This window comes from Mixophyes fleayi, chromosome 1 (genome assembly GCF_038048845.1).
Source record: "Mixophyes fleayi isolate aMixFle1 chromosome 1, aMixFle1.hap1, whole genome shotgun sequence".
NCBI classification, from domain to species: Eukaryota; Metazoa; Chordata; class Amphibia; order Anura; family Limnodynastidae; genus Mixophyes; species Mixophyes fleayi.
This window is the reverse complement of record NC_134402.1, coordinates 384,501,640-384,524,089: the sequence shown is the minus strand read 5'-3', so window position 1 is coordinate 384,524,089 and position 22,450 is coordinate 384,501,640. Positions and strand designations below refer to the sequence as shown.

General features: G+C 40.3%; 1 protein-coding gene across 1 annotated transcript in view; it reads left to right on the top strand.

Moving 5' to 3' along the window:
* MAP1B (microtubule associated protein 1B) overlaps nt 1-22,450 on the top strand; it is a 63,212-nt gene that overhangs the window by 16,123 nt on the left and 24,639 nt on the right. The gene's annotated exons all lie outside the window — the stretch shown is intronic.

Genomic DNA, 22,450 nt, shown 5'->3' with positions numbered 1-22,450 from the left:
AGTATAATATTTCCATGTGTGGTTGGTTACCTATGGACGTTGCATCATGTTACAGCACGGTCACTACTTCTAATGGGAATTTATTCGGTGAGCTCAGACACAATAAGAAATGGTTTGGACTTTTCTAAGAGCAGCATAGTCTGTTTGTGAACACACACGACTACTGTCAGAGAGTGAGGGGATTTCTCCACCAAAGAAAATTAACCACCCTGTACAGTTTATACAGTTACAAGTAATAGATAACTGGGTCCTAGCTAATGCTTGCACAATAACAGAGCAGTTCCTAATAAAACACATTCTCCTGATATAGAGTGTTAGAAGCATTGCAAAGGTCACCAAAACTTACAGCCAAGTAAAGTGAGCTTTGTGAGCTTGTCTGCCTTGACTTACCCTTTGTCCTTGTTAAAGTGAGGTGCTTAAATTGGTATCCTATATTTAAGATGTGGTCTATCTATTTATTTCTAGAACGGTAATAGTATGTTAGCCTCATGTGCATTTATCTCAATTGTTTGCATCCAATTTGACTTTGCAGCAGCTTCCTGGTACTGTGCATTACTATTCATCTTACTAACTAGTGTTAATAAGTATTTTCATTATTTCCCCAATTGTATTCAGTTTGTTGTGTGATTAGTATAATTTTATACGGTGTAGCCTAGCTCCATAACCATACATTAATCTACATTATATTTCATCAGCCATTTCATTGCCTAGTTTGCTGGTTATTTTCTTGCTCTGTGTTAATAACCCTGCATAGCTTTGTGTCATTAGCAAACATGAACAGCATATATTCTAGGCCATCTACAAGGTCATTTAATAAAAAGTGCCCAATAATGAACCCTGTGCTGAATATGTTCCATTTATAATAATGGCCTTTTTCTTCTGTCCCTCAACCATCTAAATACTTTCCCCTTTAGTCCCAGTAATCTCATCATATGTACCAGACTGTTATATGAAACAGTATCAAATGCATTAACAAAATCCAAATATATCATATCCATGGTCTTATCATGATTCAGTTTGAAATTTGCCTCAAAGAAATTAATCATAATTGGAACCATGCTGACACTGTCTAATTATTTTCTACATTATGATTCAGAATCACATTCTCCAGAATCTCTTCCAAATAATTAACCACAACAGAATCAGGCTCACAAGTTTATAATTTCCTGATTCTGATATTTATTTTCTTTTTTAAGATCGGTACTACATCTTCTTTGCACCAATTTCATGGGTTATGGGGGAGATCATGAACATAAGAGATGTGGTTAATCGCAGTGCCGTAACTAGACATTTTAGTGCCCTGGGCGAGACAGGGCACCGGTGCCCCCCATCTAAGTGGGCGTGACATTTGCTGAGTGGGTGTGGCCAGCCTAATGTGGGGGTGTGGTTGGCACTTTACTGAAAAAATTAGACATATTTGCAAATGCATGAAAAGCTAAATGCATGTATATATATTTATATCTATAAAGATATATGGCACTGGTTCTATATTAAAGTACAAACCAAATTATTGATATTAGAAGACAGATGGAAAATCAAAGGACATTGTCTCATGAGAGATCTTAATCATAAAGGCACTGACAGAAGCAAAAACAGGATATTTTATAGGGGAGAATACATGATTTTTATAGAGGTGGAAATCAACTTTCCCTTTCACCAAAACAATCTGAATCATATTGGATGTATATAATCTGCTAAATTCTACATTTACTATCAGTAGCAAGCATTAGAGACAAATCCTCTATAAGAAAGTCAGTGCAACGTCATATTTTGCATACTAAATCCTGTCTGGAGGGGAGATCCCAGGCACATACAGCCCCCTCCACTGCCCTCCGTTTCCTATCACGGATCTGTAACAAAGATCTACAAAAATCACAACCTTACCGTGCGGGATGTACAGGGGACACTTTGGTAAGTTGTGTATCCGAGAGTTGTGAGTAAGTTGTGTATCCGGGAGGTTACTATTCATTCCCGGCATCAGAAGCAGTGGAACGCATGTGCGTTCCACCGAAAACAGGAAGTTCAGCATTTGGAACGCAAATGCGTTCCAAATGCCGAACTTCCTGCTTTCGGTGGAACGCACATGCGTTCCACTGAACTGCTTCTGATGCCCTGAATGAATTGTTGCTTGGATTAGAGTGTGGTTTCTTCTGGGCACAGAGGCAGGTAACGGGTGGCTGCGCCCCCTTTAGGCTTGCACCCTGGGCGGATGCACCGCCGTCGTTATGGCTCTGGTTAATCGATTACTGAACTAATATTTCCTACTTTATCATTTTTTGTTTTACTATTTAATACCCCATTCATACTGCCCCACAAACCTGGGTTTTTGCCGGAGCAAGCCCAGACGACCCGGGTCGAGGTGTAGTGTGAATGGTCCCACGTCTAATTCCTGAGTCATCAGACCCGGGAATTAGACCCGGGTCTTTTGGTGGGGTAATTCCAGGGTCTGCCCCGGGAAGCCTGCACTATGAATGGTGCGACCCGGGTTTTTCAACCCAGGTCTCACCAGACACAATGTTAAAGTAAAAAAAACAAAAAAAAAAACACATCACAAGAGGAGCCAATCAGAGCTCTTCTTGTGATGTTGCCATGGAGACCCAGGGCAGACCCATGTTCAGTATGAACGCGGTCTATCCGGGAATTTGACTCCGGGGGAGCCTCTGGGTGACAGTATGAAAGCGGTATAAATTATATTTTTTCCTTTATTACCCCTAATACTTGATATTTATTCAGTTTGGTTGCCTTTTATTCCTGGAAGAGTTGCTGCCATACAGTGTGTACTTGCAACATAATTTATTTAAATCTTTTGGACAAATTCCCATTTGGTTCTGTACTTTTATTTACACTTTCACAATCTGCAACCTTCAACCTTTCTTTGACTTGAAATGAAATGTTTCCATGTTATGCTCATTATTCCCAAACTGCCCCCTTACTCGTACAATAGATAGATTGGGGCTGATGCTGAGTTGGATGTTGGGCATAATTTACCCTTAAAAAAAATGTCCGTACAAATGGTGAATGCTGAATGGTAGGCATCTCAGGTCCGCACCTGTAGCATATTCACTAGGTGTACCTCAATACAACCGGCATAATAATCTTTATTACATACAAATGAAAGTGGCAAAAAAATATTTTTAAAAATATATCAACAAAATTCTATAATATATGCATGATCAATGAAGCAAGTACCTATAAACTTCAGAGGTGAATTAGCAATCAGCCAATCAGAAATGACTAGCTAGTGCTGGCGACCATCATCAGCGTATATTTGCCACCTAGCATGTGCAGAAGATGACAGCTGTATATGTGTTTCCGAGCTGGTCTACCTCAGCCATATTTGTTTGAACACACTCTTACTTTGCTTGGCCTATGTTAGACTGTCCCTTCCGTCCCCCATTCCACCTCTTTGTAGGCATGCGCAGTAAACATATTCAGAATATACATTACTTAAACAGACAACTCGTCCAACTCAGCGTCAGGCCCATTATCTGTACTCAGTAAGTCCAGTACGACTCCCCCTGTTGTTGGTTCTTCTACCACTTGCAAAAGGTAGTTGGCTTTTAAAGACAGATTAAAAACAATATTCTCCCTTTGCAGAACTACTAGTTTAATTGTCCCAAAATATATCATGACAGTTAAAACACTCATAAGGAGAGCCATATTTCTGCAATATTATCATATTGTAATAATGAATGATATTTCAGTACAATAATTTAATCTATGTTCTACAACAAACCCTAATTACTGCATTACTTGTGTCTTTTTCTCTATGTATATCTGTCCATCAGGAGATATCCTCCCACTGGGAAGGTCTTACACAGGTTTTTACATATACACAAATCACTCCCCTTTCTTATCCCTCCTAAATATATATGTTTCCAAATTCACTGCCCAGTTATGTCTTTCCTCCATCGAATCCTTTGCTTATACCCACTATATTATAATTATCTTACAACATCATTCAAGTTCACCTATTTTGTTTGGAAGACTTCTGGTCCTTCTTAGCTTACATTTGATATTGTCACTGCCACTTTTAATATTGCCAACCTCCATGTCACCTCTTCTTAACCCTCCGGTGTCCCATCCCCCTCACACACTCGACTGAGCCCCTAGGTTCTCTGTTTACACCATCTTACACTCTGCTTCTGTCATTACCACCTCCCAACCCTAATTTAAAATCTCCTCTGGCTGTCAAACGTCATCTCCTCCAGCACAGCTGAATCAATATGAATCAATGAATGTGATTCAGTCCACAATCCTTGGTTGAAATTAAAACTGTTCATGTGGTACAGATTCTCCTAACTTCTCTTTCACCAGGAAATCCTGAAAGCAGTGAGTGTTGGAGACGTATGACATAATGAATTCTGTGTGAGATAAATCGGATATACAGGAGTGACTTCTCTATTTCATATGATATCAGGCAAATGCGGCAGCCATTTTGATCTGGTCATCTGATCGGCCCAGCCTAGGAATGTCAAACAAAATATAGTATCTCAAGGGAAAAAAAATCTCCTATTTGGTCCCAGCTGCTTCTGTGGTGCCACACAAATAATTGGAGTTGTATTACACTTACATACAGAAGAAATCAATTAAGGAGGAGAAACAAAGAATGTAACCCATAGACAAAACACTATAAAATGGCTTTGTAGTTTCATTACTGAGAACACAAAAAGCAAAATGGGTATTTGCCTATACATATCCACAGCTGTGAAGAGACCGCCAGATTTATTAAAATTGCTGTTTACTTTGTCAGTTTTTGTTGAGGTTGCAAGTCATCGTTAGCTTTGTGCTTGGCTAATAATCTGCATGAATATAATTTCAGGGTCTCAATTACTTCTATTGTACTCTGATGCTACATATTTATTACACTGTACTGGGGCATTAATTTAATGTTTTATCCTGCTTTGTTGCTACAGCATTACCAAAAATAGAGATGTAGAGGCACATTATTAAATTTAGGGAAAAAGATTTGTTTGGGGATTCAGCCAAATATTTTAGTAAGATTTGGGATTTGGCTGCAGCTAATGAAATATGAGTCATGCAAGGAGTAGAGTGCTCTGAAGATATAAACACGCAGATACAATTCCTATTCTTATACAATTTACCCTCCTGGTTAATGTTGTTCAAACTAATGTCCTTAGTGATGTTAGGCTACACTATAAAATATTGCCATTTTCCCTTACTGACAAGAACTGCCCAATAGAGCATGTTTTAATGGTGTCCCTGACAGTGTGCAGGTGAAGTAATGTAATTGACTAAGAACCTTAGAAGACAATCAAACTTGACTATCTAGAGGAAGTAAAAGTCGTAACAAGGTTTCCGTAGGTGAACCTGCTGAAGGATCATTAACAAAGCATTCATGTTGGTGGAGAAGAGAATAGTGATCTCACTATGGTGAATGTCCTGTGGAAAATTGATCTATTCTATGGTACTATTCTTATTGTTCTTATTTCTTAAAATATACAACATACATAGTTTAGGTTATGGATTAATGCCAATAATAATAATGCTGCAATTGTTTTTAAAATCTATTTTCATTACCAAATCAGAGAATACTGAAGAGACCTGATTGCCAAGTTGTTGTTTTTTGCGCATTAGTAGCTTGATAATTACCAGTACAGCAAATCCTATAGGCCATCATTTTACAATGTAATTTCATGCTGTGCCCCGATACATCTGCTAGCACATTCCTTTATGAGCTAATTCCCAAGATGTTTTTTTGCCGTAAATGATGGAGACCCATTTATTATTTATAGCCTTTTAGAAATGTAAATTCTGGTTAATAATGTATGCATTTTAGCTGTACACTAAGTGCTAAGGCTAAGTGTCTATTGCAGTGATGGATGTCAGTGATCAAAGTGAGAGTTTTTCTTTTAGTTTTAGTTTCACATAAAGCGTTAGTATTTATTTAACAGGGATTTGCAGTCAGTTGTGATGTTGCACCCAAATTGTGTTCAACTGAGTACCATGAATAATGTTGTGAAACTTCATAATTAACATTGATATGTCGGGTAATAGGCTAATACATAAAATGTAGGTCATAGAAAGACATGGAAAAATATATTTTCGAGTCTAGCTGCAGCATTTACTGTTCAATATTGCATTAATAAGATGCACCTAGCAAAATATACTTGTCTTGTATGATTTGCTTGGCCGACAGACCACATAAAAATATCTCATTAGACATGCGTGTCATTCTATTCAACCTTTTGGGCATTCCATTAGACTGTATTGGAGCAAAGCACAGCGCACGTATCCTTAGCACAAGTCCTTGAGTAGCACAAGGTCATGACTTTAAGTCCTGAGATAAAAAAGAGATCTAGCTTTGTCCCCATTGATGTAAGTCTTACTCCTGTCTTCTGTACCTTGCCACACACAATCAAAAAGACAATTTAACTCAAGGGCACTGCTTAATTAGATCCCTTTAAACCCAAATTGTGGAGAACGATTTAAATTTTATCCTTGTGGATTACAATCTGATGGAGGCTATTAACGCTGAGATGGTAGCTGCAAGGCATGTTTGCACATTAAAATAGATCTGTCACGCCCCATGAGCTTGTTCTGCTTAACTATATAAGCACCACCGAAACAATTGGTAATTAGCTGCATTTCCAGCTAACCTGCTGATATGATCAATACCAGCTCTGGGCATCAGGAAGCTGTTGCACATTCTGATTTGATTGAATTTAACAAACATTGTATAAGACTAGCTTATGTAATTGAGCTTAACTGGTGCATGGTAAGTTGTGTTACAGTTCTTATGCAATGCTATGTGCATGGCAGTCATATGCTAATCTGCTCCCCCAATCTGCACACTAATACATCTTCTGTGTTTAGTTACTATAGAAACCCACCTCATGTAATGAATGGGGAAGGCGTGCTGTCGTGGCATTATGCTATATTTACAGCATGATTCCTTATTTTTGCCAGGCTTAATTTTTGTTAAGAGCAAAAATTTTATGAAATAGCAGAAAAATCTGGTTTATGAAGGTACAAAAACATTTTTTTAGTCAATTGATACCTGGAGATTTAATGCATTTATATTTCTTTTTGTTTTTTAAAAAAGCAACCTGTCAGGCGCCGTCCGCACGGCCGCCTGACTGCCTGACCGCGCGTCTGGTTGCTATGCAACCAGACGCATCACTTCCGGATCCCCCCTGCCATCCATCTCCTAGCAGTATGACGCGCCCCGTTGCTAGGCAACGGGACGCTATGTGATTCCCGGCGGCAGGCATGACAGCGCTGCAGCGCTGATGCTGATTGGATCCCCACACTATTTAAACCTCTTCCTGTCCTCTAATCAGTGCCAGAGTATCAGGTCTTCCTGTCTCCAGCGTTTGTGTGTACCAGTTGCTGTATTGTTCCTGACATTCCTCGTGCTGCTTGTGACCCTTTTGACCCGGACCGTTTGACCACCCCTATCTGGATTCTGCCTTTGTACTGCGCTCCCTGAAGGTTACCGACTCGGCTTGCCTCACCATTCTTCTGGATTTCCCTTTGTACCTCCTCTACCTGAACGTTGCTGAACCGGCCTGTCTGACACCCCCTTGTATCTCGCTGTGGACTCTAGGAAGGACCGCGACCTGCGTGTCCCTGCAGCGGAGTCCATACTTCCTTGCGGGGGTTCCTGGTGAATACCAGGGGCACGTTAGACTCCGCGCCTTCCTCTGAGTTGCGCCAACAACAGCAGGTACCCACTATCAGTAATACACCCACTATCAGTCGTGACACAACCTATGACAATCCCAAAACTACAAGTAGGGGTGGTCCATCGCCTTCTAATGCACATTATGGAGATATTATATTACATGCCAATAGATGCAGACAAAGATGAGGACTTATAATATAAACTCAGGGCGGTTGTACATCAGCCCATAGGGATGGTTACCCTGCACTGTATCCATCAGACAGTGAATGCAAAGTCAACGATGGTTGAAAAAGCTGGAATCCATAACTGTGGACTGCTGTCATCTTAAGGTGCAAATATGGGTTCTGAACAACTTGTTAACTTGTTATAATTTCCTTAATTTCTTATTAATGGGATTATAATTAGAAGCTGTGGGTGTTACTTTTTTTCCCTCTCTAGTTTCCTACATAGCCTACTATAACTACCATAGAATCGGCACTGAATTGTTGGCGGAACAGTGCATATCTGGGCCCCAACGCAAAACTTGGGAAGGGGACTGGCAATACCGCTGGTGCCACCTGGGCCCCCCATTCTGCTCTTAACAAAACAGAGATACATGCACCACTTAGAAACGGACTCTGCGCTGCTCCTTTCAGAACAGAGAGGTGTGCCTCGAGGCAGATTTGGAGAATGTAGTATACAGTGGCAGAAGTAACCTGTGTGCAGGTGGTATAGAGACCTTGGAGGAGGGGGTGGCAGGCATAGGTACAGGACCCATGGTAGTTCCACCACTGTTTAATAATTGCTTTCAGCTCTTTATGAACAATCTCTGGTAAAAACAAGCACAGTACAAAGTATGAAAATGAAGGAAACGTTTGTGAAATAGCAATGGCAGCTTTGTTTTCCGGTTTAAAGAGTAAAAGGAAAATGCATGTGCGATCTGAACAAATATAAATGATAGAAAGATCTCACTATATGCAGGAGAGCTATTTCATGTATGTATGTTTATCTGATACTTAATAATATCATGCTTTCAACTCTTCTAATGAGAAGCGTGTCATGTACATATTACATATCTTTTCAGTAATATCTAGACAGTCTGCTTTGAGTTTATTTACTGTCATGGCATATGAAATGTAACAAATCATATTATGGGACGATGTGTGTATATGTGTGTGTATGTATGTATGTATGTGTGTATCTATGTATGTATGTATGTGTGTGTGTGTGTGTATATATATATATATACAGTACTCATTATACTAAAATATTTTACAGGATTCTGTAGTGAGAATTAAGGTTTCTAGGCATATCTAGGGACTATAATTAACTATCAATACACATGAAAAGAAATAATTTTGCTGATTGCACAGTACCTGGAGCTCTCCCCCATCTCTAGTGTGCTCTTACTGACAGAGTTATTCAATGGCATAGATTTGCAATGCAGGCTTTGTCAGAATTGTGTATGTAATGTGTGTGTGAGAGATGAATATATGCAAGGCATCTTAATATTCTATAAAAATACAGGCTTATATCTGGTGATTAGTGATGTCACTTGTCACATGACACATTTTGTCCATGATGGAATGGAGAACTGTCACTAAAGATTAAGTACATGAATATGAGGATCCACCTATACATGCAATTTGCTTTGTTACACATTGAAATGTATGTAATTAAAGGAATAATCTGTTATTCTGTGAAATAAAAAGATGCAAAGTCCCCTCTGAGTTCCATGACCTACAACTGCATAAAACAAATGGTTAGTGAAAATGCATGTATCACTGAATCACTAGGTGGCAAGAAGGTAACACAACATCTGCAGGCTGACATAACATATTTCTGCCCATTTTTTTTTGCACAATTAATATTTCTTAACATAATTACTTAAACACTTCCAGCTTGGATTTTCCAAGGCAAGATCTGAAAAAATATCTGATAAAACTGTGTAAACTGGTCAGATATGGAAAGTAAAGGTTTTGCTGAGGCAGGAGTAGCATGGAAGTTGTCAGAAAGGAGCCTTTCCTATGGTATTGTCACAAAAGTCAACGTCTGAAGTATATAAAACAATACATAGACAAGCTGGAAACTTATTGGAACAAAGTGCTATGGGCTGATATAACAAGAATGAAACATTTTGGCCACATTTGGAAAAAAACCAGATGATGTATTTGAAGAAAAGAACACCTTGTCAAGTTTGGATATGGATCTGTTATGCCCTGGAGTTATGTGGCACAGCGCACACTGTCCGAACATATTAGAAGAGAGAAGGTAGAAGAGAGAACAGATTTAACTACATATCACTAAATCCGAGAAGCTAATGTTCCTCTGCCAGTGAAGAAATGAAAGTTTCAAAGCGTTTAAATATTTCATCAAGGCAATGACCAAGCATAACTCAGAATCAACCATAAAGTACTTACTGTAGCAAAGATTAAGTTTTTAGAATGGCTTTCACAGTCAAATAATTGAAAACCTGTGGTGACATCTCAAACATGCAGTGCACACAGGGCCAGATTAACCCTAGGGCTAACTGGGCTACAGCCCAGGGGCCCCAGGCATCCAGGGGGCCCTTGAAAGTGCTCAGCAGCAGTATTGATCGGTAGGGGGCGCCCGCGCCGCGATCAATGCTGCTGAGCACTTTAAATGCGGTCCTTCCCCGGCGCGCTGTAGACTCCTTACTGAGGAGATCTTGTGAGTCTCACTCTCACGAGATCTCCTCAGTAAAGAGCGTACAGTGCGCCAGGGAAGGAGGTAAGTGCCTTGGGGGCGGCTCAGCTCACCGGGGGGGGGGGGGGGGTGGCTCAGATAACGGGGAGGGGGGCCCTCACGGGGGAATGGAGGTCCCCTTAGCCCAGGGGCCTCCATTCCCTTAATCCGGCCCTGGGTGCACACAGGGATATCTGAGTTAGAAGAATTTTGTAATAAAGACGGGTACATTACTGAAGCATGAACATAAAGTATATTTACTGACTACAAGACATGTTTGGAAGATGTGATTTCCCCTTGACCCCGTACTCTTATGTTTAAAGGTTTGAATACCCTACCACATAAGTCATACGTTTTTGAGTTCCACTTCTTTTTTTAGCTAAAAAATAAGCACTTTAGTTGGATCGTAAGGATGCATGAAATTACAATATGAATAATTCCTGACAAAGTTTTAGGCTATATAATAAGCTCATAGTAAATTTATTCAAGAACATTTAGAACTCTTAGGATGACTTCCTTCATCTGCCTTTATTGACTTTCCCTTGACCACGTTGCAGTAAATTGCTCCCATAAGAGATGATTGAGAGTTGGATACAAGAGTGTTTGTGCTACATAAATACGCGGGGGCTTTTTTATCATGTATCCACCGCAATACGTGTTGTGTTCTTAGGATATCATTAACAGGACACTGAAAAAAATTACTGACTTTAATTAATCAAGAAATAAACGGCAATGTATGCAGCAATACTATCATGTGCCTCTTTTATAGGTTTAAATGTACACATTTGAAAACAAAATAGGCAAAAAAAAACACCTATTTCCTGTCATTAAGCCTAGTATGGCGCCTTCACATTTAAAATAAATACTTGTGACATTTCCCAGTAACACAAGCTCAGACTGTAGAACTGATGTAAGTCAGTGTCATAAGTATTTTAAATGGGAGTTTAGAATGTGTTTTCATTTTTGGGATTAGTTCCCATTAAAAGCAAAGAAAACATGGGCAAGGAACATCTATGAAAACTGGACTAGAACAAGTTATTGTTGCACATAGCAACCAATTACATTGTACCTGACATTTTTTAATGCAGTTTAGAAATTGAAAACTAAAATGTAAGTTGCTGCCTGTAACTCCACCAATTTGCCCCCCACCAGATTTTCAATATTCCCCAATATGTCATCTCTAATACAAACCATTTGACTGGTCACTTGAACATGTTGTGTAAACAAAATTCAATATCCTTTCCTTCATGTACATGACAACATAAATTCAATACATTACAATCACAGTCCCATAGCAAAGGGAGAGGTAGCCAGTAATATATAGACGAAAGACTCAAAGGGGAAAGAAATCAATTTCCAGTGACGATTACATTTAGGTTTTGAAAGCTAAACTTACTAAATAACATGGAATGAGGTGGTACATCTATGTCCCACTACACCTAAAGTATTATCATTTTTTTTAGTTGACGTAAAATTGTTTTCTCTTTGATCAGCTATATGTTCAGCTTGTCTCTGTCCTGTAAATAGATGTTATCATGCTATATAGTGATCTTACTGGCTGCCGCTCAGAGGATAGCTTTTTTAATATTACACATTCCCCAGTAGTCTGTTCATACACTTAGGTTTATATTTACTAAACTGTGGGTTTGAAAAAGTGGAGATGTTTCTATAGCAATCAACCAGATTCTAGCTGTCATTTTGTAGAATGTACTAAATAAATTACTTGAATCTGATTGGTTGCTATAGGCAACGTCTTCATTGTTTCAAATCCACAGTAAATATACCCCTTAGACTTTGTGTTTTTAAAATAATACATACATAGTATTAATTGGGGAACTATTGCAACAGATGGTGGAGCTAGTAATTCTGATAGGCAGATGGCTAACTACTTGCGTGTCCAGTGTCGGACTGGGACATGAAGGGCCCACCGGGGGACTGCAACGCCAGGGCCCACCAAAGGGGTGTGGACTGCCATCATAGAGTCAAGATCAGACACTAGAGGGGGAGTGGTCAGCCCACGAAGGACAACTAGCACCATAGTATAGTATGTATATAAAAAATGCAGTGTGTATATAAAGAGTACACAGTCTTGACCTGACCCTTAGATTGGGCGGAACAGTCACAAAAAAAACAAAAAACGGGATTGTTCCACTAGATTCAGAACATTTGAGAGACTGTCCTACCTGTTCTTGTCACTCACCACCTGTGGCTGCTGGTTTCTTTAGTTGCGGCTTGTCTGGATCCTGGAATGTTCCCTATTTGGAAAAAAAATGGGTACAATTAGAAAATTCCAACCAGCCCTGGCGTTAAATCAATAGGACCCACAATTAATACTTAGGCCTTCCTTCAGCCCCAACATTAAAGTAATAGTATTCACATTTAATAAATAAACCTATTTCCCTCCCTCCAGACAGTCCCAGCAATAAATAGCATTTAAGTATAATAAATATACCTATTTACCGCAACCGTCACTGCTATTAAATAATTCATATTCACATTTAATAAATAGACCTCATGCTCCTCAAACTCAACCCCACATTTAAATAATAGCCCCCAAACCACCCCATCTTAAATTAATAGTCCCCACTTTAAAATTAAATTGCCCCACCATCACCCCACAAACAAAATAGCACCCATTAGTTAGCCACCACCTACCGCACACATATTGCATTGTCACAAGTCCGCTGTGCCATCACACACACATTACTGCGCCTCTTCATCGCCATCCTCTGCTCCCTTATGATCACACTGCACCCTCCATGCTGCTTCTGACCCCCCTTCATCACCCTGTGCCATGCTGCTCTGGCCCCTCTCTCTCATACCCTTATTGCCCCCTCATCATCTCTCATACCCTTATTGCCCCATCATCTTTTATGCCCTTATTGCCCCATCATCTTTTATGCCCTTATTGCCCCTCAGCATCTCTCATGCCCTTATTGCCCCTCAGCATCTCTCATGCCCTTATTGCCCCTCAGCATCTATCATGCCCTTATTGCCCCTCAGCATCTCTCATGCCCCCATTGCCCCTCAGCATCTCTCATGCCCTCATTGCCCCTCAGCATCTCTCATGCCCTCATTGCCCCTCAGCATCTCTCATGCCCTCATTGCCCCTCAGCATCTCTCATGCCCTCATTGCCCCTCAGCATCTCTCATGCCCTTATTGCCCCTCAGCATCTCTCATGGCCTTATTGCCCCTCAGCAACTCTCTTGCCCTTATTGCCCCTCAGCATCTCTCATGCCCTTATTGCCCCTCAGCATCTCTCATGCCCTTATTGCCCCTCAGCAACTCTCTTTCCATCATTGCCCCGCAGCATCTCTCATGCCCTTATTGCCCCTCAGCATCTCTCATGCCCTTATTGCCCCTCAGCATCTCTCATGCCCTTATTGCCCCTCAGCATCTCTCATGCCCTTATTGCCCCTCAGCATCTCTCATGTCCTTATTGCCCATCTCTCTCATGTCCTTATTGCCCATCTCTCTCATGCCCTTATTGCCCCTCAGCATCTCTCATGTCCTTATTGCCCATCTCTCTCATGCCCTCATTGCCCCTCAGCATTTCTCATGTCCTTATTGCCCATCTCTCTCATGCCCTTATTGCCTCTCAGCATCTCTCATGTCCTTATTACCCATCTCTCTCATGCCCTCATTGCCCCTCAGCATTTCTCATGTCCTTATTACCCATCTCTCTCATGCCCTTATTGCCTCTCAGCATCTCTCATGTCCTTATTGCCCATCTCTCTCATGCCCTCAATGCCCCTCAGCATTTCTCATGTCCTTATTACCCATCTCTCTCATGCCCTCATTGCCCCTCAGCATTTCTCATGTCCTTATTGCCCATCTCTCTCATGCCCTTATTGCCTCTCAGCATCTCTCATGTCCTTATTACCCATCTCTCTCATGCCCTCATTGCCCCTTAGCATTTCTCATGTCCTTATTACCCATCTCTCTCATGCCCTTATTGCCTCTCAGCATTTCTCATGTCCTTATTGCCCATCTCTCTCATGCCCTCATTGCCCCTCAGCATTTCTCATGTCCTTATTACCCATCTCTCTCATGCCCTTATTGCCCCTCAGCATCTCTCATGCCCTTATTGCCCCTCAGCATCTCTCATGCCCTTATTGCCCCTCAGCATCTCTCATGTCCTTATTGCCCATCTCTCATGCCCTCATTGCCCCTCAGCATCTCATGTCCTTATTGCCCATCTCTCTCATGCCCTTATTGCCCCTCAGCATCTCTCATGCCCTTATTGCCCCTCAGCATCTCTCATGTCCTTATTGCCCATCTCTCTCATGCCCTTATTGCCCCTCAGCATCTCTCATGTCCTTATTGCCCATCTCTCTCATGCCCTCATTGCCCCTCATCTTTTATGCCACATTTGTTTCTCTCCCCTCTCCTTCAAAATGACAGACTGCTCGCTGCTGCGCGCTTTGCTAACCTGCAGCAGCTCCTCCATTCTGCGTGTAGCTCCTCTGGGCGGCAGGACGTCCTCAACGTAGGCGGTTCTTCTTCCAAGATGAGTCATGTGACATATCATGTGACATGACTCATCTGTACGGCGCATGTGCAGAGAGCCGCAGTCGCGTCTGGGCTCTCTGCACTTAAATCACATATTCACCTGTTCGGAACCACGGACCAGGCGGGGGCGTGGCTAACCAGCGTCAGGGCCTACCGGTGGATCGCCCGGCTCACCGGCAGGCCAGTCTGACGCTGTGCGTGTCTGTGCTAGAAAGAAATGTACAAATCTTTCAGTGATCATGTATTATAATATATTTCATGAGGTTGGAAAGGCACAATTACATATACCTCACATAATTAGTGCTTGTACCATATAGCCTTCAAGATGTAGAGGATTGTAACAGTTCTTTTCATTATATTTACTATATGGGTGAGCTTTATTAGGATCATGTAGCAGTTGTTGCTCTTATTGTAGTCAATTAAGAGACTTCACCCACTTGCCTGCCTTCAATTGTGTTGAGAATGTGATGAAATATACGGCTGAATGTGTGAAAACACAACATATTTAGATATTATAATATTATTATTAGAACAGCTTACTTATGCTAGCTTAGCTCTGCCATCTCCCCGTGTATCCTATGAAAACCAGAGTGGAAAGACAATAATAAACTAGAATGCATTTAGTCACAAGGACCTGAAGCAGCACATTCTCTACAGTCCTGCATTCAGAGAAAGTCCCTGATCACATATCTGCATTGCACCATGCTCATCGTACCAGTGCAGTGAGCAGAAATAGCTGGGCCGCATAGCAACATTTTATATAGTCCCACACTGCTCAGAGCTCTATCATTATGTCATTTACATACACTGAGATCTGCAGGATGCCAAAAGAATACAGAACACTGCAACTTAATCATTCTATTACTACCAATCTGAACCAGGTTCTATAACATAGCTATATATTCTTTAGCCATCAGTAGCTGCCGAATCTGATTTCTGTTTTAATATATCAATCCCCAGCCAGGCTGAACAGTAGGTAATCTCCTGGCTACAGGACCTTGCTGCTGGACTGGATAGAATATGCATAGGCTACTATGGGTGTAGTTAAAAGGGAAATCTAGGTCATATATATAATCAATTGGTGGATATAATATTTTGAATTAAAAACATTATAAATTGGACATCATACTTTGTGTCCCAAAGCAACTCTTTGTGTCCCAAAGCAACTTTGTGTCCCAAAGCAACTCTGCCCATTTTCATGCTAGTTTTCCAAACCCCATTCACCAGCAGGGTGATTTAAGGAGCCAGGAAAATGTATATCAAGTATCTCACAAACTTATGCATCAGCAGGAATGTTTTTAGGCACAATGGCTGCCTGGCACCTGCGATTTCCCTGGCCCTTTATACAGACAGTCAAATTAGCTCATTGTCAGATCTCTATATTAATTTTATTATGATAATGATTAATGTTTTCTTCCTCTACCAGCAATAAATCCCTATCATAAATGAATCGGGTTGAAGAGATTTTTGTTTTTGATTATTAACAAATACATTTAAATGTATGTGACTGTAAAACAATATAACCAGACTTGTAGACTTTCTCTATAATATGATATACCCATGGGGTAATTTGTAATAGATTATCTCTTGATACCTTATAGTTTCAAGTGTGGCGTTGGGCATGGAAGGGGCTGGGCATATGGGATGGTAGTTGGAGGCTGTCCTTATACAGAGTGCATACAGCACTTGCATTCAGAAGGAAACAATGGATGCATCAGAAACTAAAGTAAACTTTTAAAGGCCTGATGCAGAGTTGATTGCAAATTGGGCATAATTAATTTATACTAAAAAAAAACTGGATGTAAAAATAGTGTAATTACACCCATAGGCGGAGATCCCTGTAGGGTTCAGAAGATCCGTATGCACCTGGCTTTGGCCAGGCTTGTCTATTAGTTTTTCCTGCAGCAAACATAGTTGCTATTAGGCATCAATAAAACTTAAAATATGTCTCTAATACAGGAGAAACAACTGCCCATCTCGTGTATAAAAAAAATGTTCTGCTTGAACATGCACACAAAGGTATAATACAAGCGAAGAAGGAAGCACCAATCAGCACCAGCAGTACCATCCTTTTCTCATTCTCAGGTGTATATTTCCTGGTCTGCACCCATTCATTCACAATTGCGCAAATACTCCCTTCTGTACTATGTCAGAATGCCCCAGCCTTGCCCAGGGGTGGATCTAGATAATTGGTGTACCGGGGGCGATTTAGGGGGGGCGATTTAGGCCCCGCACCCTTTCTGCCTTCTGATGCTGCTGCCGGCTGCACACTATGTGCAGGTCCGTTCTGCAGTGACAGTGTGCTGCCTGAATGCTCTGATTGTGTTTAAAACACAATCAGAGCAGCCGGGCAGCACACTGTCACTGCAGAACGGACCTGCACATAGTGTGCAGCCGTCGGCAGCAAGCCCCTGCTAGGGGGGGCGATCGCCCTGATCGCCCCTGCTAGGGGGGGGGATCGCCCTGATCGCCCCCCCCCCCCCCCCCCTGGATCCGCCACTGGCCTTGCCTCCCCAGGCACAGGGTGGTCTAAGTGGTCGAATCACGTAATTCTGTATGGGCACATATGTGTGGGTCTAATTTCTGGGCATACACAGAGTTCACCTAGGATGTGCTATGTAAACTGGCATAGTACTACATCAGCCACTAGATCCTGTATATTAGATATATCTAACACACGTCAGCAGCTATGTTGGTGCTTTGATTTACCACTATTGACAAGTTGAATATGATTAAGATAAATGTATAATTCCCATAAAAGATGGACACATCACTTAATGGGAGTATGGTATATGTTATTGTCAATATTACACAGATATAACTGTGGGCAGAGGAAGAGACAAATTATCACCCATGAGCAATTCATTTAATGAGCACTGCTCATTAGTCGTTGTGTGTTGGCAAGTTAGAATATACTGTTCCAGTCCTATTTTAGTTTTGGCACTTTAGCTGATGATTTGACATCTGTTTTTAAGCATTCAGGAAATGATAGCAGGTCAGGTGCCCAGTTCTCTGTGAATATGTATGTTTACTGTTATGGCCATAAAAGTTATATGATATATAAATAATCTCCTCTTTATAAAACAAAATAAATCCTTTTAGAATGTTTCTTTTTGTAGTTTTTTTTTATTTTACTCACTTTACTTCCCCAGCACTTCACTTTTGAGAATACCTGCTTAGTAATATCCACCATTATGGATATAACCAAAAAGTTTAAGGTGATAAAATTTTGCCAGCATAACACTCCATGGTCTACTGAGATACAATAAAAATAAATAGCATATACCTTTTGTTTCAGCAATTACAGAGTTCTAGTTACGTTGGGTAAAAATATCTCACTAAACCCTCCTGTGCTATGAATTGTGCAATGTTTATCAGTTTATTACACTTAAAGACATGAGAGGTGCTTCTCATGACACGCATTTGTGATTTTCGGGACATTTTTAAGGCTTACAAAAGGGGCACAATTAATGTCAGTAGATAACTGGTGTAAGACAGGAGCAAAATAAATATCTGACTACCCTATTTCTTCTCTGTCCCAATGCTCCCATTGTTTCCTGAATGTTTTTTATTTATGTGCAAGACTGTTCTGGTTGCAAACTAAATAACAAATTCTCATTTACATCAAACAGAACTCTGATTTTGTATGTATTGCATTTTTGCACTCTAGAGACATACAAAATACATATACAAAATGTTACATTCTATACAGTGTAAATGTATTTTTTTCTTAATGCAAATAAAGTAGTTTAAGTTCTTGGTAATATATAAATATGCATTTTGTTCATTATATCCCATCACTATATCCCATTTAATTTGGTATAAAAGAACACTTTTAATGTGGGTGGGAAGGGAACATACTGGCAGGTTAATTGGCTGCTAACAAAATTGACCCTAGTCTGTGTTTCTGTCAGTCTGTGTGTGTGTGTGTGTGTGTGTGTGTGTGTGTGTGTGTGTGTCTGTCTGTCTGTCTGTGTATGTTAGGGAATTTAGACTGTAAGCTCCAATAGGGCAGGGACTGATGTAAATGAGTTCTCTGTACAGCGCTGCGGAATCAGTGGCGCTATATAAGTGAATAGTGATGATGGTGAAGGGAGTAGAAATTATTGAAAACATTCTTGTTGCAGAACCTTGGACAGCTGCCCATTCAGTGCAGTTAAAAGGGTGGTCTGTCAGTTATGTAGATATATTAACCCTTTTGTTGTGAACTCGTCACCTACACTCAGTGGTGTTAACCATTTTGTGGGCTCGACCATAGTCATCTTCACACAGTGCGAACCAAAAAAAATAAAATAAAGTACAATTAAAAGTTTAAATATAATTTAATAAGTATTTATTCACTTTGGTCAATACTTTAGTGGAACCATCTCAGGCAGGTGTTACAGTCTGTAGTATTTTTTGAGGGGCAAAGTTATAAACTATGTGGTGACAACAAAAGAGGAGAAAAGGAGAGAGAGAGAGAGAAAACAAGGGGTAAGAGTATGAATCAATACACGTGTGGAAGCAAGTAGTATTTTGTGATACAGCTCAGTTAACTTTGAACCCCAAGTGCAGCAATATGACCAGTCTTCCATGCAAAGCTGCTCAAGTTGGGACTTTAGTGATGATGAACAGCACATTTGAGGTCTTGCTACATGTATTCAATTGGGTCACTGAAAAACAAATATTTTCCTCACTTTAGGCCTCTCCATCATCATCATCAGCTATTTATATAGCGCCACTAATTTTGTAGCACTGTGCAAGAACATACTCACATCAGTCCCTGACCCACATAGACTGAGAAAGAAAGAGAGAGACTAAGGTCAGTTTTTTGATAGCAGACAATTAACCTACCAGTATGTTTTTGGAGTGTAGGAGGAAACCGGAGCACCCAGAGAAAACCCACGCAAACACAGGGAGAACATACAAACTCCACACAGATAAGGGCATGTTTGGGAATTGAACTCATGACCCCAGTGCTGTAAGGCAGAAGTGCTAACCACTAAGCCACTGTGGGTTGGTCTTCAAGTAGGCTTTGGATCAATGACTTGGTGAAGACAAACATCTTGAACTCATTGGCAGAGAGTAACAGTTTTTCCAGGTTTTGTCTGTAATATGCACTATTTATCTTCATTATCATTCAACACTGGTGGCCACTCAGTTACTGAGGGATATTCAATGATTCAATTCCACTGCCATGGTCTTGTATTTTCCCCCAGTTTTGTGCCTCTCTATAATCCTATTTCTGACGTGCGTGGAAATATTTTTCATGTTCATTTTGAATCTCTTTTTTTCCTTTGGAAAGTCTGCACCGTGCAGTACAATCTGACATAGAAAGAGGTATTTATATTTGCAAAACAATTGATAACAGGCGATTCACTAATTTTTTTATATAGAGGGAGTCAGTGAACAACCACTGTGACTTTAAGGTATTGTACCTGTGCAAATTTGGGCTTTTTAAATTGAAAAATGTTTGTTTTATTTTCAAGTAATTTGTAGTAAGGTTTTAGAATATTTGTATGTGCAACTCAAGCCTTTGGATAAGCACCAAAAACTCATACCATTTATTTCAAATTCAGACTGAAAAATGTGTTGGGTCTGACTATTCTTCCAATCTGCTGCCCTGGAACATGGCCTATTTGAAAGTAGATGACAGTGTCTGTCATTATGTCCAAAATGATTGATTGTGCACCCCACAAGGTCATGACTCTGTAGCCAACACTTCAGTATTTTACTGAGAGAATTAGGTGGCTGGTAAATCTGAAATAGCAAAAGAGAGAAAGATAAAAGGAAAACAAGTAAATTAAATCAACATAAAGCCACTTGTATGCTCCCCTGAAGTGGCATATGGTGGGATAGTCTACAGTTCACATTGGCCTGTAAACTAGGAACTTGCCTATACATGTTGCACCGCTAAAAATTAATATCTGAGCTCATCTGGATATTTTATTTGTGTCCTAAATAAGATGCAAACCACAGAATCTCCCCTGCTTCTGCGACACTGGGAATGGCAAGCAAACATCCATAGGTATACCCAGAAGAAACACAGAGGCACCTATTAGATTATGACATGTTTTGTCTTAAGCAGGCTTCTCTAAGTCTTGTCTTTCAGGTGAAAAACATTGGCCTCTGAAGATGTCTGCTTAAGATGAATTGTTTTGACCCACTACCCCCTAGAGGGCCCGCTACATCTCAGGGACCTCTTCTGAGCAGCTCTCTATGGAGGAAGTGAGAACGGCAATGCCAGACCCGTACATACATTTTCCTATGAGGTCTGCGATGCACTGTTCTGCACCTGATAGAGATCGCTAATCCCTGTCTGAGATTACATATTTCTCCATTCTCCTGTCAAAATGAGGCCCATTGGATTTCCGTTCAGAATAGTGATAACGTTGAGTTGTGTGTTTTCCCCCAGGAACATTTCTGCCTTTTTTAAAATTGTTACTTTTGGTGAAAATTTAGATAGATAGCATGCAGATAGAGTGTTCGTTCTAAAATGTATTTTATTTACTTCAGTGATACGTAGGCTTTGTAAAACATAATATGTCTAATCATTTACAGATCATCAAAATCACTTTAAGACACTAAAACCAGTACAGTCAGGGTTTTCGTATTTGTCATCTTCAAACTGTTTGCTTGAAGAGTCTGTTTGTCCGTTTTTTCAGTCTTACACATACAGTGAATATTAACACAGCAATCAATCATCCATATTCTAATAGCAGTTAAGTGAGTTAACGCTCAGCTTGCTTATATGTTACTGAACGCGTTTTATTGACACGGATCAAATGAAGGTTCTGTACGGTTAACACAATGCAATGTTTTTTATATGTAGTGATATATATGTGTATGTTTCAGTATGTGTGTGTGTATGTATGTGTGTATGTGTATATATATATATATATATATATATATATATATATATATATATATATATATATATATATATATATAATTTTATTGGAGGAAATCAATGTGCTAAGTAACATTTGGGGGTAAATGTATGAACCTCCGGATTCTTCAACTCCGGCGAGTTCAGCGTCTTCAGCGCTTAAATTTAAAGCGGCGCTGCCTTGTAAAGGGAAGTCTCCCTTTACAAGGCAGCACCGATTTAAATTTAAGCGCTGAACTCGCCGGAGTTGAAGAATCCGGAGGTTCATACATTTACCCCTTGGTCTTACAAAATTACACAACATTTTATTTTATGTCCTCTCTTTCTGTATTATGTAGAGAGAAATCTATGATTTTCATGTTCATTAATAGTTACAAACAGACTGAAGATTACTAGAAGTGTGAGCTTGGGAAGTGTCACATTCTTACTATTAAAACATATACATGGAGCTGGTAATCCTACCTGCACACTGATATCATGCACTCTGCTTAAAAATTATTTGATATGTAGTTTATCGGAGTGTTCTTTGCAAGGTCACTAACATAGGCCTTAAAAGCACTCTAGATGGAGACATACAATAACTTGGGCTGGACTGCCTGCGCTGAGTGTGGGTAAAGGTTGACAATAGTTTGAAGGGACAATCTCTGAGTACTTGGTGCACACCCAACAACAGTTCATTCCATTACATCTTCTTGCTGTTCTGTAAAGAAGTGTATATGAAAGAGACAATACCACT